The 17,209-nt window shown below is 44.0% G+C and overlaps 1 protein-coding gene across 1 annotated transcript in view; it reads left to right on the top strand.

Annotated features, from left to right (window-relative positions):
• LOC129132424 (CBP80/20-dependent translation initiation factor-like) overlaps positions 1-17,209 on the top strand; it is a 376,676-nt gene that overhangs the window by 201,273 nt on the left and 158,194 nt on the right. The window lies entirely within an intron of this gene.

Genomic DNA, 17,209 nt, shown 5'->3' with positions numbered 1-17,209 from the left:
AAATCATCCAATCAGCTAAAAACATGATTCTAAAACATTCTTCCTAAACCTATCCGAGGTTGATTCTGTGTGTGAAAGTAGTGTCAGTTCTTACACAAAATCTATGCATATAGTTCTATCTGTTCACGCAAATAGTTCTATCTAGAAACACAAGCAATGTTTTGCTATGTTTCTATGTCTGGAGCTAAGTTAATTTGTGTAAGGTAACACTACTGAACTTTAAACTAGGCTTTAGGGCCTTTTACTAGCTAACACAGTCTCTTAAGGCACTTAAGATATATTTCTACTTACTTAAAACTATAACTTATACTCTTACTTCATGTCTGTGTGACAATATATTTCAGTTTCTCTAAAGGTTCTATTTCAATCCCTGTATTCCTTTCTCTGAGGAACTCAGAGAGGCTTTCATTTTATGCATTCCAACAGGGTTGTTTGTTTCTATAAATATAGATCGTTTACAGTATTACAGAACAGAGAATATAAAGGTGAATAATTTTGATATCTAAGAACACTTATGAAGTTGTTTCTTGAGGTTGGAAGGAATTAAGTTACACAGTTATTGTACTATTATTAGTGTAAAAAATGCCAATCAGTTGTTTTTAATATTTTAAAAATTTAATAGCAATAAAATGGTTATAAAAATAGCAATATAATCAGAGTAATAAAAATTTGAACAATTGGGATTAGGACAATACGAGACAAAAACAAAGAGTTACAGACAGTCCGGGTACCTCTTTCTGGGCAAAATAAGCCCAAAAAAGGACACACGTTAACAGAGGATTGACCCTTAAAAGCAATAGCCTGTTGCATATTCATACACCTCATACATGATGCATAAATTCCATTTAAACAAAGGATTCTGTCTGGTCAGTGTCAGCTTCTTCCTCTTAATCCCGATGGCGTCTTCATGACTGAGCAAGGCAGGAAGAAGTTAGTTTCTCCTGATAATGGAGCAATAATTCTTTTTCTCTGAAAGATTTAGGTGTCCTGTGGCTGCTATCTGGTGCGAGTACCTCATTCCTTTCTTAAAAAAATATCTCACATACATAGTTTTTATTTTAATATTATGTTATAACCTGAACTATATTTAACACACTACTTAAAGGAAATTAATACAGCATACCTTTCTAACATAACACATATAATATTCATTTTAATATTTGTGAAAAGCCAATCATAAAATACGCATTTTTCACATTAGTATACTTAACATATCTTAATGGCAGTAGTGTAAATGAGCTTTTTCCTTTTGTTAGGAGTTTTGAAATTGAGTTTGAGTCCGTGAAAATTTAAAAAGGGAAGATGAGAATTTATAGTATACATGGGCTAATCAACAATTTCAGTTAAACACGTTTTTTGGGATGATTATGTATTTTCATTTAATATGTTTCTTGAAGTACAAATCATTTTTTGTTAATTAGAAGTTCTTGTTTATACTTTCTTATATATAGTTTTTGACGTTTTTTGTAATCTTATATGACCTCAGTTCTATGAATATTGCATCTGTATATTTAGCTGTAAAAACTTATTATTAAAAGCCATGGTTAGATTTTGGTTCAAAAAAAAGAAAACATGCAAATCAGTATTTTAGTGATAACAGTGATAGACTTGCTATATTTAGAAACTTTCTATTAATTTCAACAGGAGTTGGTATAAATGTTTTAGCTATGCACAAATATGAAAGGTAGTAGTTGGTGATTTTTAACATTTAGAAAATTATTTTATAGACATTGTAAACAAAAGTGACAAGAGACAAATACTTAGTCAGAAAACTCTGTGACTGAAACCTGTTAATGAAACACTTAATTTAAAGCTGTGAAGTTCATGGAAACTTTTAGGTAATTAAATATAGTATCTATTTTAAGGACAGTATATTTAACAAAAGAGTTTATGCATTTTTAGTATTTTGCTTTAAGATGAAAGAGGGTTAGGTGTTTTATGCCAGTAGTAACCTTTTCTATATCAGGGAAGTGGCAAAGTAAAAGCTGCCCTTCCAGAAAAGGGTGCCTTGAAAAAACGTATTAGTTAATTTCTGCTTGAAAGGATAGCTGTTATAAATGATCAATCGTGAGCCAAATTATCAAAAATTGCAAAAAGATTTATTAATCTTTCTGCGCGACCGAATTACGGTCTTTGAAACCACCACAGCCAAAGAGACAACGTCGAGCCCAGGATTGGCGCTGGGTGAACCTGGATCTGACCTCTGTAGCATCGGACCCTATCCCGTTCATGAGAACCGCTTCTTGTGGCGAGGTTTTATACAGTTTATTGTGTCCGAGGCAAAGGAGTCCCAATTTCTTTTCTAACTCTTCACATTCATCGCTGTTTCTTTCAGTGTGCAGAGCTGGACAAAGATCGTCTCCAGGTGGATAGTCAGTGTTGATTGACTTCTATCTTGATTGATGTTATCTGCAGGACGATCGCTCCTAGGTGGTTTCCGATGATGACTCGAGATACCGGTAATCATCGCCCTGGAAGCATCTATTCTTACGCTAAAGCATCCATCGTTATCTTAGCCATGTCCGGGAATTCTTTGGAATCTGAATAGACATCTGCTGCTCTCGGGCCGGGCCGGGCGTATGTGGTCAGCGACACCTTTCGGATTTTACAATCTTTATAACATACATTCTTTAATAGCATGAATTATTTCTGCCATATATTACAATAGCTTATAATTTAAAATTATTACAGGAGCATCTATTCATAAAAGGTAATCAAAGCAATGCAGAGGGTTATAAGGTGGTATGGTAAGAGGGTTTGGGGTAGTGGTAACACAAGCATAACAACAGTACTGAATCCTTAAATCATGTAGCAATTTCTATTTGAATAATAAAAAACTAGAAAAATTCCATGGATTAGCTGTAGAAATGACAGGCTTAGCTCGTAGCTGCTTTTGTACAAGGCTTGTGCAAATGCTGGAGTTTCCCCGAGGAAGGGATTACTTGTTCAGCTAGGTTTCAGTGTCAGTTCACGAGGGTCCACAACAGATGGAGCTTGGACTGTTGCAGAAGCAGTGGGAGTGGCTTGAAGGGCTTTGTTAGCCCACAAGATGCTGACTGTGCTTTCCTGAGCAGAGCCTACCGTGTGTAGGGGGCAGGGACATAGTGCTGCTTTTGCCGGCGCCACTTCTGCCAGTGCCCCTGGACTCTTCGGGTCACCTCCCTCACTGCCTACATGCAGAAAGCTGTGGGCACCCTCCCAGACCCACATTTGATGGTGGCCTGCTGCCTGCCGCTGTCTCATGGCCACGCCATGTGCTTGGCGCCGCAGGGCAGCCATGTGCTGACACCCATGCCCTCGGTACTGCATTCTTGCCGCGGCAGTTCCTGCAGCCCCCTCCCCTCCTGCCGCTTCTGCCGCCTGCGCTCTGCTTTTGCAGAAGGTGGTTTGAGAGGGGGGCACGCTCCTAGGGAAGCCCCTTCAGCATCTGGCCTATCTCACACATCTCCTTCACTAGAACCCCCACCTAATCTGGGTGGTTCATTTCTGAGGTGAGTTGTGGGGCAAGGTCAGGCTCTGGGGTAGCATCTCTCTTCTTTCAGGCAAGTGTCAGGGTGGTTATCTAGGTTAGTCTTCTCTTATCTCTGAATGTTAAATAGAATAGGTTTAATGGGCATATCAGCAACACCAACTACTGTATGATATCATTAGCATTTAGAGAGGATTTGAACCCTTTGAAAACTGGTGGGGCAGACCTAAAGAGCTGGTAAAAGGATTGGGAGAAAATTTTCCCCAGTGTCATTTCCTCACAGTAGGTACCATTATTAAAGTAACCCCAAAAACATAGATAGTGTGTGATAGCTCTGAATCCATGTGCCTGCCTTACAGAGGAAGTTAAAGACCTATGAATTTTTCACCTTATTAATTCATAAAGCAAACTGGATAATAGCTACAGTAGCTTTAGTTATAGGAACTATGTTTAGATAAGGGCCTGCAAATGGGAGAAATATAGACATGACTATGTGCCACCTAAACCAGGGTAAGCTAGACCACATGGTGACACTTAATGAGGTTTCTATATCAGCACACAAAAATTAGGTTACTCAAGAACTCCTATTCCTTTTTCATCCTTTTTCTCTCGATGCCCTCATGCCTCACGTTGGGCACCAAAATCTGGTTTGAGAAGACAGGTGTCTGTTAAGGAAGGCAGGAGCCTCCCTTGAAATGGAAAATGTAAACTCCCTCTCTCCAAGTTATTATAATTTTGAAATTAAGAGGCTGTCAGGCAAAGATATGGGAATAGGAATAACAGTTCTTTACTAGAAAAATTAAAAATATAAATACAATAGTACAAACAAAAAACCCCCCACCGACTAGAGTCAGAATCCGACCTGACATCCTGTTGGTCAGGGTGTTGGTTGCAGTCCAATTAAATGGTGGCTGCAATCTTCTTGGAGTGATAGGTGTGGTTCTGTTGAAGCAGTGATCCTGTAGAAAAGTGTAGCTTTCTTTTGAAGGTCCGGTGGTGGTGTAGATGGGCCTGGTCTTTCTCTGGGAATCTAGTGGAGAAAAAAGCTGCTCCTCTGGGAATCCAGTAGGACAAGAGTATCTCTGTTGTTCTAAATCTCTGATTATATCCAGGTGGGAATGCTTGGCTCCTCCCCTTGGGCAGAGCTTCTCACAATGGAATGATGTGATTTTATCAGTTACGAAGTGACACTCAATGGTTCATTAACAGAAGATATTTCCCAGAGGGAGGATTGATTGTGGAAGAGATAAAGAAAACTGCCCAATTAACAGAAGATAAGTGCCCCACATCTAACAGATGGCAAATTAGAATACACACCCCCAGCTACATCTTTCAACTTAATACAAGGGGCTCCTTTAGAAAGCAGATTCAAACGGCCCCTCCCCCAACTGGTTTGGGAAAATATTTCCTTGGAGAAAAGTGGAAAAAACCTGTTTATTTAACAGGTAAAGCGTTTACCAGCACAAAAAGAAAATGAACAATGGAAACAATATAACCTCTCGCCACTCTGAAGAGATGACAAACTTAGAAAGTCCCCTTTGCGGGCCATAGCTTGACTTAGTCTCTTATTAGTCTCTCCAGCGCTGGAAATGCTGCAGCCTAGGCCCAGCCTGGTGGGATACAGGTGTGAGCTGCTGGTGCTCTTTTGGGTTTTTAGTCCAGAGCAGGTTTAAACAGTTCTAAGAAAAAGAAAAAACTAGTCTAGGGAACTTTTCTGCTTCAGCTAGCTAATACTAACTAAAAGTAAAGGAGAGCTCTCTCCTGCTGTCTGTGCTGCAGACAATACAGTCCAGTAGAAGGATGCGGGGGAGAAAGTGCAGTTTTTGATAACAAACTGCGCTTCTTCTCTCCCCCCCTTCACACTTGGAATCAGTCTTAAAGGTGCAAAAGTTATTATCTAGCATAAACAGAACAGACAATTGGGGATACAAGCATCATATAGCCAATCCAGGATGACTTGACAAGCCTAATCTTTCTAGCTATTGGTGTGTCCCATCAAAATTTTTATGATCGTGTCCAGGAGTGATCAAAAGCACCATTGTATTGGGTGGCACACCACAGCCTAATTACTTGAAACTTACAACTTGAACGTTACAAACAAACCAACTTTAAAACTACCAGAGGTAACATTTAAAACTATCAGAGGTATCATTTCCTTTTGCTAGCAATGTCCTTAACGTATCCAACTTTTGAGGTCCAGGTGAAGTCACAGGTGAGTTGTCATTCCAAAGATCTCAGATTTACATCCAGCTGGTGCAGAAAGTTGTTCTGGTTACTGTTCTATGGCATCTGCTGAGGGGCTGTCAGAGAGGTGTTGTTGGTTGCAGTCCAGAGCAGAGCACAGAGCAGGTCGCACACACTGAGCAGGTACCCATCGAATGCCAGCATCTCTGGAAGTACATGCATATGTGCACCCCCAAGTGACAAGGTCACAAAGGCCTTCCCATTTGTTAGTGATGAGGTCCTGTACCAATACCTTAGGTTTAGGTAACTGGACGCCACTAGAGGACTGTAATAACAAGAAATGATTTAAGATGACAGGGTTTGGGGAGGTTTGCGATATTGTTAGATGGTTTAAAGTGTACAGGGCTTTGGCCACCCTACTCTGCAGGGTCTCACCACACATCCTTCTTTTCTGTTTTTCAAGGACATGCTTTAAAGTGCCATGTGCATGCTCAACAATGGCTTGTCCTATCTTCCTTTAGCTAATACTGGAATTATATTTTCCTGAATTCTTTCCAGCAGCTCATACAAGAAAGTACTAGATGTTCACATGCTATTCCATTTTTTATATAAACAATTCCATAATTTCTGGCTTAGTCATGTCTGGTTTCTTTTAAGCATGCATTGTGTGTTCAGTTGTCTCTAGCACTCATCTGTGGTATGTAAATCGAACTGGACTGAATTCAGCTCAGGTAAAAGACCAGATCTACAGTGGTAAGCCACAATATTTCACTGCTTGATGCCCTGATTTTTCCAATAAAATGCGTATTTCTCACAAAAAGGAAGAATTTATATGTTAAAAAATATTAGGGCAGATACTAGGACAAATTTAAACTCAGTGACAATTTTCTTACTTTCTTAATTACCTTTTGCAGATGCACTTAACAGATGCTCTTTGACTGCATATCTGGTATATGCAGACCATTGGAATATGTTCAAACTTTACCAGAATTACTGTAGTTTAATACTTCTCAGTGAACTTCCTCTAACTGAGTTTGAGGAGCTGCCTGTCACCATTGAGTCAGAGATGACATGGATATATGAGTGACACACTCCATGGATTCTCAGAAAGCAATAATAACTTTATTAAGAACCCATTCCTTTTTATACTCTAGTTTGCTACAGGTGGACCTGATTGGTCCTTTAATCAAAACACCGTCACCATTGGCTAATTAAGAAACGACCCATCTGTAAGCAACCTTATGGGCAAACCAGCTTATCACAAAACACCACCTGCAGATTGTTTCCATTTGATTATCATTCTTTCTCTCCAGCTCCCTAAAGCTTCCCAGGCCAACTCATGGGAAAGCTTATCTAGCTTTCTCTCTCTCTCTGACCAGACTGTCACATCCACAGCTGACCACTGTAAACTTTGCCAGTTAATTTATCTGACATTTGCATTGACAGTTTTTCCTAAATATCTTGCTGGTCTGAACTTGCTGAGGCTGAGAGACTCACTGCTGATCCCATGGAATCACTTGTTTCCCACTTGTGGTGGTGGGATAAGAAATCTGAGTATTGTGGATGGACAGGCAGTCTGCCAAAAAGAGGAAATAATTAATGTTGTCTGTTGTAATCAAAGAGAAAATTGGTCACAGATCAGAACCCCACTGATGCTTTAATTCTTTGACAATTAAGGCAATTACCTTAAAAATTCAGTTCAATTTTAGTGTTGCAGGCAAGGAGGCACTTCTCCTCACAGATAAGTGTCAAGGCAGCTGTTTCATGCATGTTCAGCTGCACAGCCTGGCCCAGGTGAGTTTGTGATAGCAGCCTACAACTCCGTAAATAGTTTGGGCTGCTGAGATTAATACATATGACTTCAGAGTAAAAATTTGTTAGTCAGCCTCACTGATAAAAATTCAGTGGATTACAGTATCTTTGGACAATCCTTTAAGAAGCCTTAAGCTTTTACTCAGGATGAATGCTGGATGTCAGGCTGGAATACAATAGTTTTTTTAAGGATCGTTGTGAATATGAACAAAATTATCATAAACATCAGTGAATGATAGATCAGATGTCCCAGTCTCTCTGCAAGCCTCTCAGTGTCCCTGGGCCTTACCCGGGTCGGCAGAGAGTGGGGGGGTAGCCCCACCACGGCCGACTGCAGGGAGACACTCTCTGTGCCCCGAGGGTGCTGAGGGCACTCAGGCTGGTTGCCTTCGTTGCAGCAGAGACGACCGAGACGTCGGTGGAAGAGGAAAGGGGCCGACTCCCAGCAGGGGGTATTCCAAGGTTTTATTAAGGAGTCCCGAGGGAGCTCCTATACCTCAGGGGGTTCCTGCCGAGAGCGCTGGGGGATGTTCGGGGCTCACATTTAAAGGGGGGAGGAAACTAACATAGATAAAATCCTACTGACCAATAGGTATCTCTGGGGGATGGGTGCTGGGGGGATAGACATACAAAACAGCGTATGGGGCAGGACTTGGGGGGTTGACCCTTGGCCCCTGGCTAATCACTCCACAACTTGGACCGAAACTTCTAGGTAGGGGGCTGGGATGTCGAGGTGACTGGCAGAGAGCCAGGGTGGGGGTTTTGGAGATCTTATCCCAGGAAAGGGATAACACAAGTAGAGGGAAAAGGAGGGGGGGGGGGGGTACAGTCTGGGATAAACCATTTGGGAAAAACATGGGAATACAAAACCAACTACTTCAAAGTATTACAAAATATAAGAACGCACTACAACAATCAGAGTCATTTAAAGGGCTTCAATGCTTGTGCAGGCCTTGACCTGGTGAGCACTAGTCAATCAAAATGCATATTTGTAGGCATCCTGTATTTGATTTTTTTTACATTTGCATCTGCTTTTAGACACAGAAACAGAAAATGCAGAAGGAACATAGCACTGAGCAACCAGGCTGATAATTTTTCCAGTCTTTGATTCCCATTCCACTGTATAGTACCATTTAGATGTGTTTACGTCAAGGCAGATAAGCTCTGTTTGCTGTGGTAGCTGAACAGGTTATCAGTGCCTACCTGTTTTCTGCCTTAACAACTATGACACGAACGTAATTTATCAAATTCAGAAGGGTGTTGTCCTGGGTTGACTATATGATGCTTTTATCCCCAATTGTCTGCTCTGTTTATGCTGAATAATAAGTTTTGCACCTTTAAGACTTGTTGCAGAGAGTGAAGGGGGGAGAGAAGAAGCGCGCGGTTTGTTTTCAGACACTGCACTCACTCCTCCACATTCCTGCTCCTAGACTGTGTTGTCTGTGGAGGGACAGACAGCGGGACAGAGCTCTCCTTTGTTTTAGTTAGTTTTAGCTAGCTGAGGCAAAAAAGTTCCCTGGACTGTAGGTTTTTTTCCCTTTTCTTTGGACCTGTTTAAACCTGCTCTGGACTGAACACCAAAAGAGCACTGGCAACTCGCACCTGTGGCCCACCAGACCAGGCCTGGACTGCGGCATTTCCAGCACCAGAGGGACTGATAAGAGACTGAGTGAGCGAAGCTGCAACCCAGGGAGGGGGCTTTTCTGAGTTTGTCATCTCTTTTGGAGCAGCAAGAAGTTTTATTGTTAAATAAACAGTTTTTTCCACTTTTCTCTAAAGAGGTATTTCTTCCCAAACCGGTTAGGAGAGAGGCCAATTGAATCTGCTTTTCTAGAGGAACCCCTAAGGGGTTCTCTCCCAAATTTGCCCTGAACCAAGACAGGTGTTCAGCATAACATGCACTTTTCTTATTATGAACAGTAAAACAATACAGCTAAGTAAACAACAAGCACTACTGAACAAAAATCATCAAAGTAATACTTATAACTGCCTAAATGCTTTACCATCATCCAGGGTCTGCCATTGCTGAGGAGCCTCATTTTGCAGTAAGGAGTTGGAGAACTTTTTCTGCACAAGGTTTCCAAGTTTACTTCAAAAAAAGGGGGGGTCCAGCTTTTGTAAGATCAAATTAGCAAGTCAAAATTACTTGATTACACTTTCAGTGCAGAAACATGTGGGTCTAACAGTATGATCCCCAGTCAGCCAGGACTAGGGCTTAGCCAGAGCCTTAAGCCTTGACTGAGAGGGTTTCCCTAAAATACCTATGAGCAAACTTTTATTAATATACCTAAAGGAATGCATATAAGTAACATTAAATAATTATCTTACAACCAAATTCCTTAATAAAAACTCTATTTATTAATGCCGATTCCAAAAATACACTATAATCACACAGCTAACCTTGAATTTCTCTAATGAACAGTCATTCAGTGAAAACATAAAGTTAGTTTTTAACAAAAGCAAAAAATGACTTGACAATACTTAAATTTGTCAATTTTCCTTCACAGAAGGTATATAAATCTAGGCTTGGGACATTACAATTATATTAACATTAACTCCCTAAGTGGTTTCAAGAGATGATAAGCCCTGAGTCAAAAATTGCTTTAGAATGAGAGGGCTAGGTCTTTCATTGCAGTGATAACCTTTTCCACATTAGGGAAGTAGCAAGGTGGGAGCTGTTCTTCCAGGAAAGGGTACTTTGAAAAAACATATCAGATAATTTCCGTTTGAGAAGATAGCTTACAATTTAGAATTATTACAGGAGCATCTATCACAAAAAGCAATCAGAGCAATGCTTTTGGGGTTACAAGGTGCTATGGTAAAAAAGTCAATCTTAATAATAAAGGTCCAGCATAGTGTCAGCTCATGAGGGTCCACAGGAGACAGGAGCCCTGGCTGTAGCAGGAGTGGCGCAGGTCAGGGGCCGCTCTGGGGCGGCTCACAGAGCTCTGCCGGCACACACAATGGTGGCGACACCTCCCTGGGCGGCACGCAGGGCTCTGACAGCACAGAAGATGGTGGCTGCGCCTCACTGGGCAAAGCCTGCTGTGTGTGGGGAGCAGGGACGCAGCACTGCTCCTGCTGGCGCTGCCCCCTGCCAGCGCTGCCAGGCTCCCTGGGTCGCTTCCTCACTGCCCACACGCAGAGAACTGCGGGCATCTTGTCAGACCCGCTGTGAAGGTGGCCCGCCGCTTGCTGCCATCCCCTGCCTGTGCTACGTGGTCACCAGCGCGGCGTGGCCATGTGGTCACCACCATGTGCTTGGTGCCACGTGCTTGCTGTAGCGGCCCCTGCAGCCCTGCACCCCCCCTTCCTCCCACCAATGCCGCCGCCGCTCCATTCTCACTGAAGGCAAACAGAGAGCGAACATGCTATCAAAATGGGCTCTCCCGGCTCCAGCCACTCGCCGCGACACGGCTCCAGCTGATGCTTCATGGCGCGGGGTGGTGAGAGCTCTTTTGTGATACTGTCAGGGTCCCCTCCAGTATCAAACAGATTGGGGGACCAGGGGCCATCTTCTGGTTCTCCTCCCGCAGCCCCGGCAGACTTACGGTCGTTCACTGGCGGCGCAGGAAGCACAAGCATCTGTCTTTGTTCTGTCTGCAGGTGCCGCATGCGCCATGAGCGCCTCACACAGTCCTCCAGAATACAAAAGCTCGGGCGCTGGCGGTTCTGTGCATGGCACGGGCATGCGTGGTGCCGAGAGGGCTCTGGCGCCTGAGCTGCTGGCTTCTCTTCTGGCTTCTGGCACCGTGATGCTTCTGGGTTCTCTGGGAGGTGCGGTGCTGCTGCGAGTGGGCATGTCAAGTGAAGGCTGGGCTATTGGCAGGACTCAGGAACTGAACCAATCAGCTCGAGGTAGAGGTGAGCTGAGCACTTCCATGGCAACACGGGGCGTAGAAGAAATGGCAAATGGCTCCTGCAGGCACGGTGGGGACAACCCCGGCCGTTGTGCGGGCAGCCCCGGCCGCTGTGTTGGCACTGCAGGGGCTTCTGGCGCTCGTGGTGGGGCAGCCATCGTGCGGGCTGTGCAGGTGCATCCGGCGCCTGTGGTGGGGGGACTCTGGCCCCGATACCATGGCGCGCTGGCACTGCGGGGCTAGGGAGTTTGAATAACAGCTGTTCCCCCTTTAGCTGCTCCTCCGCATGCCCAGTGCTGTATCTCTTCCCCCACGGGCTGTCCCCCGCGCTCCACCATCTCGGGATCTTTCAGCAGGCTGTACCCGCGGCACACGGGCTCTGCCATCTTGAGCGGGCAGCTCCTGTGCCACGTGGCATCTACCATCTTGAACGAGTGGCTCTCGTGCCACCTGTCATCCACCATCCTGGGGGACCAGCGTCCGCAGCACGTGGCGTACGCCTTTCTGGGGTTTTTCGCGTGCTTGTGCCACGTGCTCTCTGCTATCTTGAGCGACCGGCACTGGTATCTTAGCAGCCGCTTTTGTGTTTCTCTTGGCTTTTATCAATTTTAATGTATCCATCAATATCCTTCAGGTAATTAAAACACTTATAGCAGCTTTGTAGCCTCTGGAGGCAGAGTCAAAAATCAATTGGCCAACTTATTCTCAGATTTTAACACTAAAGGCAGCATCTGTGGTGATTTCTACCCCTTGGCTCCTGGAAAACTGTAGGAAAGTCTCTAGAGACTCTTCATCGTGCTCAATTCCTCTTTTACTTAAGTTCAGAGTCCAAATATTCACTATAGCTTTGTCCTCTGCTGAAATTTGACCACCTGTGTCTCCAGCAGTGGCTCACCCTTTTTATGTCCTCGTCTGGATGATCATAGGTCCTTGGCTGTTGGCAGCTCTCCAGCTACCTTCCTCACACAGCTCTCCAGGCTATTTTTCTCTCATAGCTCTGGCAGCTTTTCTTTTGCAGCTCTGGCTGTATTTTCCCTCACAGTTCTCATCAGTTCCTTTCTGGTGCTCCATCTTATTCTTTTCTTGTGGCTCATGTCGGGGTTCACCAAATTCACAGTTGGGGGAGATGGAGAGATAACATGACATCATAGTTCATGTGGCAGAGGGAGATTAAATGGTGTACACAGTTCTTATATAGGCTATTCAAAAGACTCCACACTCGAACCTGACTGGCTATGGTTTGGTTACCACCCAGCTCACTGGCCAATAGCTACCTGCTTACATTCTTGTCAGGTGTGAGAGACAACTGCACACTTTGAAAATTTAAAAAGGTTTATTAAACCTTAACAAAATACAACAAAAGGACTACATAAGGAAAAATTTGCAGTGCTGGGAACTGCCCTCGTAGGTACCACATGGCCAGTTCATCTTCAAGATGGATGCTCAGTCTTTTATACCCCTGGGGGGTTACATCAGCTAACCCTGGCCCCTCCCAAAGTCTGTCAGTCAGGTCTTCTTTGCCATTTATCAGTGGAAACTGCTTTCTTGTAACTTGATTGGAGATCAGGTGTTGCCATGCCGCACCCCCCTAGCAACAAGCTTTTCCATTCCCAACTGCCCCATGCAAGGGACGTGCACACCTTCTTTTTACCCGTCTTAGACATCCTCGGCTGTCTGATGGTAGCAATACAGGGGGGAAAAGGGAACTGTGGGGAGAACAGAGGACATCTAAACTACAATAACATAACTATACATCACTTGAAGCTTCTCTTAATATTCACACAATAGTTATCTTTTAATTGCAAGAGCCAATCATCTCATTCTCCATCTATAACACAGGGATTGTCTGGCATCCACTCTCTGTAGCCAAATCCTTCACAATGAAGTTCCTCAAGGATTAAGTGTTCATATGCATAAAAATCCCGAGTAAAAAGTTGGTACTTACTCCACATGCCCAAGCAGACCTGGCGGTTGCAGGGCATCACCTGAAGGGTTGGTTACAGGCAATTTAGACACAGGTCGTAATTTCTTTTGGTTTGATTGCCTGCAACATTGCTGGGAGTTACTAGACTAAATTAATTCTCCAAATTGCAGGTCCTTAGGGGATAATATTATCTCAGTGGTTTGTTCCTAAAAGGGCTCAGTGGGGTGATTGCATTACTGTGGTTTAATGAATTACAGCACGTGAGCTGAACCACAGTAATTGCCGGTGTGTGCTGCTGGCTGTGCGTGCAGAGTGCCTTGTGCTGCAACCCCTCCACCCAGTTAGGAGATAACTCGTGCTTTCCGTGCAATCCTGCATCAGCAGTGGGGCAGGAGTTTTTAATTTGCAATTAGATGTGCAAGTGGTGTGCTGAGCTGGTTAGGAGATCAGTAAGATCAGGAGGAGAGCTGTTATGGGTCACACCAGACCACCTGGCTTGGTGACCAGTAATGGACTCCAGAAGTGTGAGAACAGGGTACGCATGTAATGCTGCTTCCCAGCAGTGCTCTCCTTTTCTTAATGTTTGGACTTTATGGTCTTAAGGGAATGATTCTCCAGGAATTTACACTTTGAGGATCTGCAGCACCACATTCGAGCACCTTTGTATACAGTAGCTCCTGATGGATTTTCCTTTCATGAATTGGGCAGTGTGCTTTTTGAAGCCTTGTAAACTCCTTGTACTTACATTTCCTATAGCATATCTCCACAGTTTATCTGTGCATTACGTGAAGAAATATCTCCTTTTGCTTATTTTGAACAATCCTTTTTTACATCATGAGAGTTAACGTTCTCATGTGGCTGTGCCTGTAGTCTAAGTGCCTGTTGAGCACTACCTTAGCTCTTAGGTTGTGTTCAGCAAAGTGGGAGTCAGCATTTAAAACAGGTTTTGCCATTTTGAAAGCAAGACCATAAGAATATCAACAGAAGCATTTAGCAGTGCCTGCTCTGGGATCAATATAATGGTTTGGGTTGGAAGGGAAGGGAGTCTAGTCCAAACACCCTGCAATGAGCAGGGACACCTTCCACTAGACCAGGTTGCTCAGACCCCCGTCCAGAATGGCCTTGAATGTTTTCAGGGGCATTGTCCTGGGTTACCTGAGGGTGAGGTGTAACCAAACTATGTATTCTACACCCATCTACATTATTCCCTGTGAACTGTTAATGGTGGGTTGTTTGAAACAGCTGTCCAGTGCACACCCCACCCCTCAGGCTATGAGCCGGCTGTTAAATGAGATAAGGAGAAAGGGGCAACCTTGCAATGCAGCATATTGTTTCTTTTTCTTCTCACCAATCACTCAGCCCTGATAACTCCCTCCAGAAAAGCAGCAGCACAGTCCCACCCATCCTGAAGGGGTCTCTCTCTGCTAATGGGCCATAATGAACCAGAAAGGCATCAGCCTAATAGGCAGCTGGAACAACCTTTGAGGACTCCAAAAATATCCTCTGACTCATAGGATTGCATAATTCCATTGTGAAACTCCCCGCCCTGGGGAAGGTACCACCTGAACTCCACTGTATATAATCTGGGCAGTTTAGAGACTTGGGACACCACCACCAGTGGACATCCAGAGGAGGACCTGAACTTCCACGGGAGGACCAGACCTTCCTCAGGACCACCACTTTTGACAAGACTGCAACCATCACTTCAACAGCGCTACAACCACTGTTTAATCGGACTGTGACCATCACCCTGACCAACAGGGGCCAGGTTGCACTCTGACTTTGTGGTTTTAAGCCAGTTTTTCTGTATCCTTGCATTTATTGTAATCTTTCTATCAAAATGTAACTCTGACTTGAAATCTCTTGAAAGGTATTTGTGTGGGGTTCATTTCTCACACTGATTTACTTTCAAACCAGCACAGGCATACATCACCTCTCTGGGCAACCTGTGGCACTGTTTCACAACCCTCATCATAAAAATTTTGTACCTTCTATCTAGTATCTATCTTCTACCCTCTTTCAGTTTAAAATCATCACCCCTTGTCCAATCGCAACAGGCCCTGATAAAAAGTCTGTCCCCATCTTTTTTTTTCTCTTCCTTTAGGTGCTGAAAGGCTGCAATAAGGTCACCCCAGAGCATTCTCCAGGCTGAACGACCCCAACCCTCTTAGCCTTTTCTCATAGGAGAGCTACTCCCGCCCTCTGATCATTTTTGTGGTGCTCCACCCATTGCACCTTGATCACCTTGGTTGTATTGGTGTTGCTTTGGTAGCTGATGATGTTGATGCCTAGAAAGGCTACCTGTAACAGAGGCTAGACAGTGTTAAACGAATAAAGTATGTATTTATTAGAAAGGCCTTCAAAGGATACACCTTGGGCAGTATAAGAGCCCGGCCATGGCTCTACCCAAGATGGATGACCAGTCACGAGTTTTAACAGTCTTATAAGTTTTGGTCCATTTACATATTGGGGTTAATTGTCCAATTACAGCTTCAGGTTATGAAGTCCCATCCTCCCAGATTACTCTCCTCAATTCACTGTTGTTTATACTTTTTGGACCTGAAGCTGCAATGGTGTCCTCGGTTCTCAGGCTGGAAAAGGATTGTTTCGTCTAACTAAACTGTGAAGAGAACTTGCTAACACTTTATATGAAGTTCAGAGTTATATAATAATGCAGTACAGAATCTGGAAAATATGAAAGCTTAAACTTAAGGCATCAGTGTGACATTTATTTTTAACCAACCCGGCAGCAAAATCCTCTTCAAACATAAGGTGCTGTTGGGTCAATCAGCTGTAGGAACAGTTATGGGGAAACAATGCAAAAGCTGCCCCCTGGGAAGACAGCCAGAGATGAAACAACGCTGCAGTGTTTTGTTGTCCATCAATCTCAATATACTTTTTGGCAAAGGGCTGCTCTCAGCATTCCCCATTTCCTTGCAAGAAAACCAAGGCAAAAAGGAGGGAAGAGGCTATGGTTGGACCTTCCCCCACTGCAGACCTTGCAATGAACTTGTGGCCACCAGATCCTCAAATGTGTGAACCTCATTACCAATGAGACTCCCTTTCAACTTGTCATGGTCCGGTTATTAAAGTTATTAGAAATGCCTCCACCCAAATTAAGGTACAGATGAGACCATATCCCAATGTCAATAGTATGGGTTTTATTTGATAGAAAATATGTCTTGGTTTGAAAGACAGGTGTCTGCTAAGGAAGGCAGGAGCTTTCCTTGGAATGGAAAATGTAAACCCCTTCCCTCCAAATTATTATAATTTTGAAATTAAGGGGCTCTCAGGCAAAGATATGAGGATAGGAATAACAGTTCTTTACTAGTATGTATAATAATGCAAACAAACAACTATGGCATTAACAACAAACAGAACCAGAAACCCAGTAACAGCCTTCTCGGCCACAGGCACTTTCCCTTTTTGTGTGGTGATGGTCACAGCCGGCAGGGGCGCTCGTGGCTACCAGTGGGCAGGGCAGGTGTGATGATTTCCCTGGTGTTGCAGGGGGTGCTCCAGCTCAAGCTCGGGGAGCATGTGTTAATGGTGGCTTGACTGAGACTGGAAGGGATGGAAGTGAGGCTTGCTTCACAAACCCCCCCTGGGGCACCCAATCCCAGTGCTCTAGCAGGACTCTCACATGGCAAGCTGGAACAGCAGGAATGAGCAACAATCCCAGGGTGGTAGATGTGAGAGACAACTGCTCACTTTAAAATTTTTTAAAGGTCTATTAAACCTTAGCAAAAATTCAAAAAAGGACTAAATAAGGAAAAATTGCAGTGCTGGGAACTGCCCTCGTGGCTGCCTACCACATGGTTGGTTCATCTTCAAGATGGATGCTCAGTCTTTTATACCCCTGGGGGGGGTTGCATCAGCCAACCCTGGCCCCTCCCAAAGTCTGTCAGTCAACTCTTCTTTGCAGTTTATTGCTGGAGACTGCTTTCTTGCAACTTGATT

The sequence above is a fragment of the Agelaius phoeniceus genome, chromosome W (genome assembly GCF_051311805.1).
Source record: "Agelaius phoeniceus isolate bAgePho1 chromosome W, bAgePho1.hap1, whole genome shotgun sequence".
Lineage (NCBI taxonomy): Eukaryota > Metazoa > Chordata > Aves > Passeriformes > Icteridae > Agelaius > Agelaius phoeniceus.
This window is presented reverse-complemented; position numbering and strand designations above follow the sequence as displayed.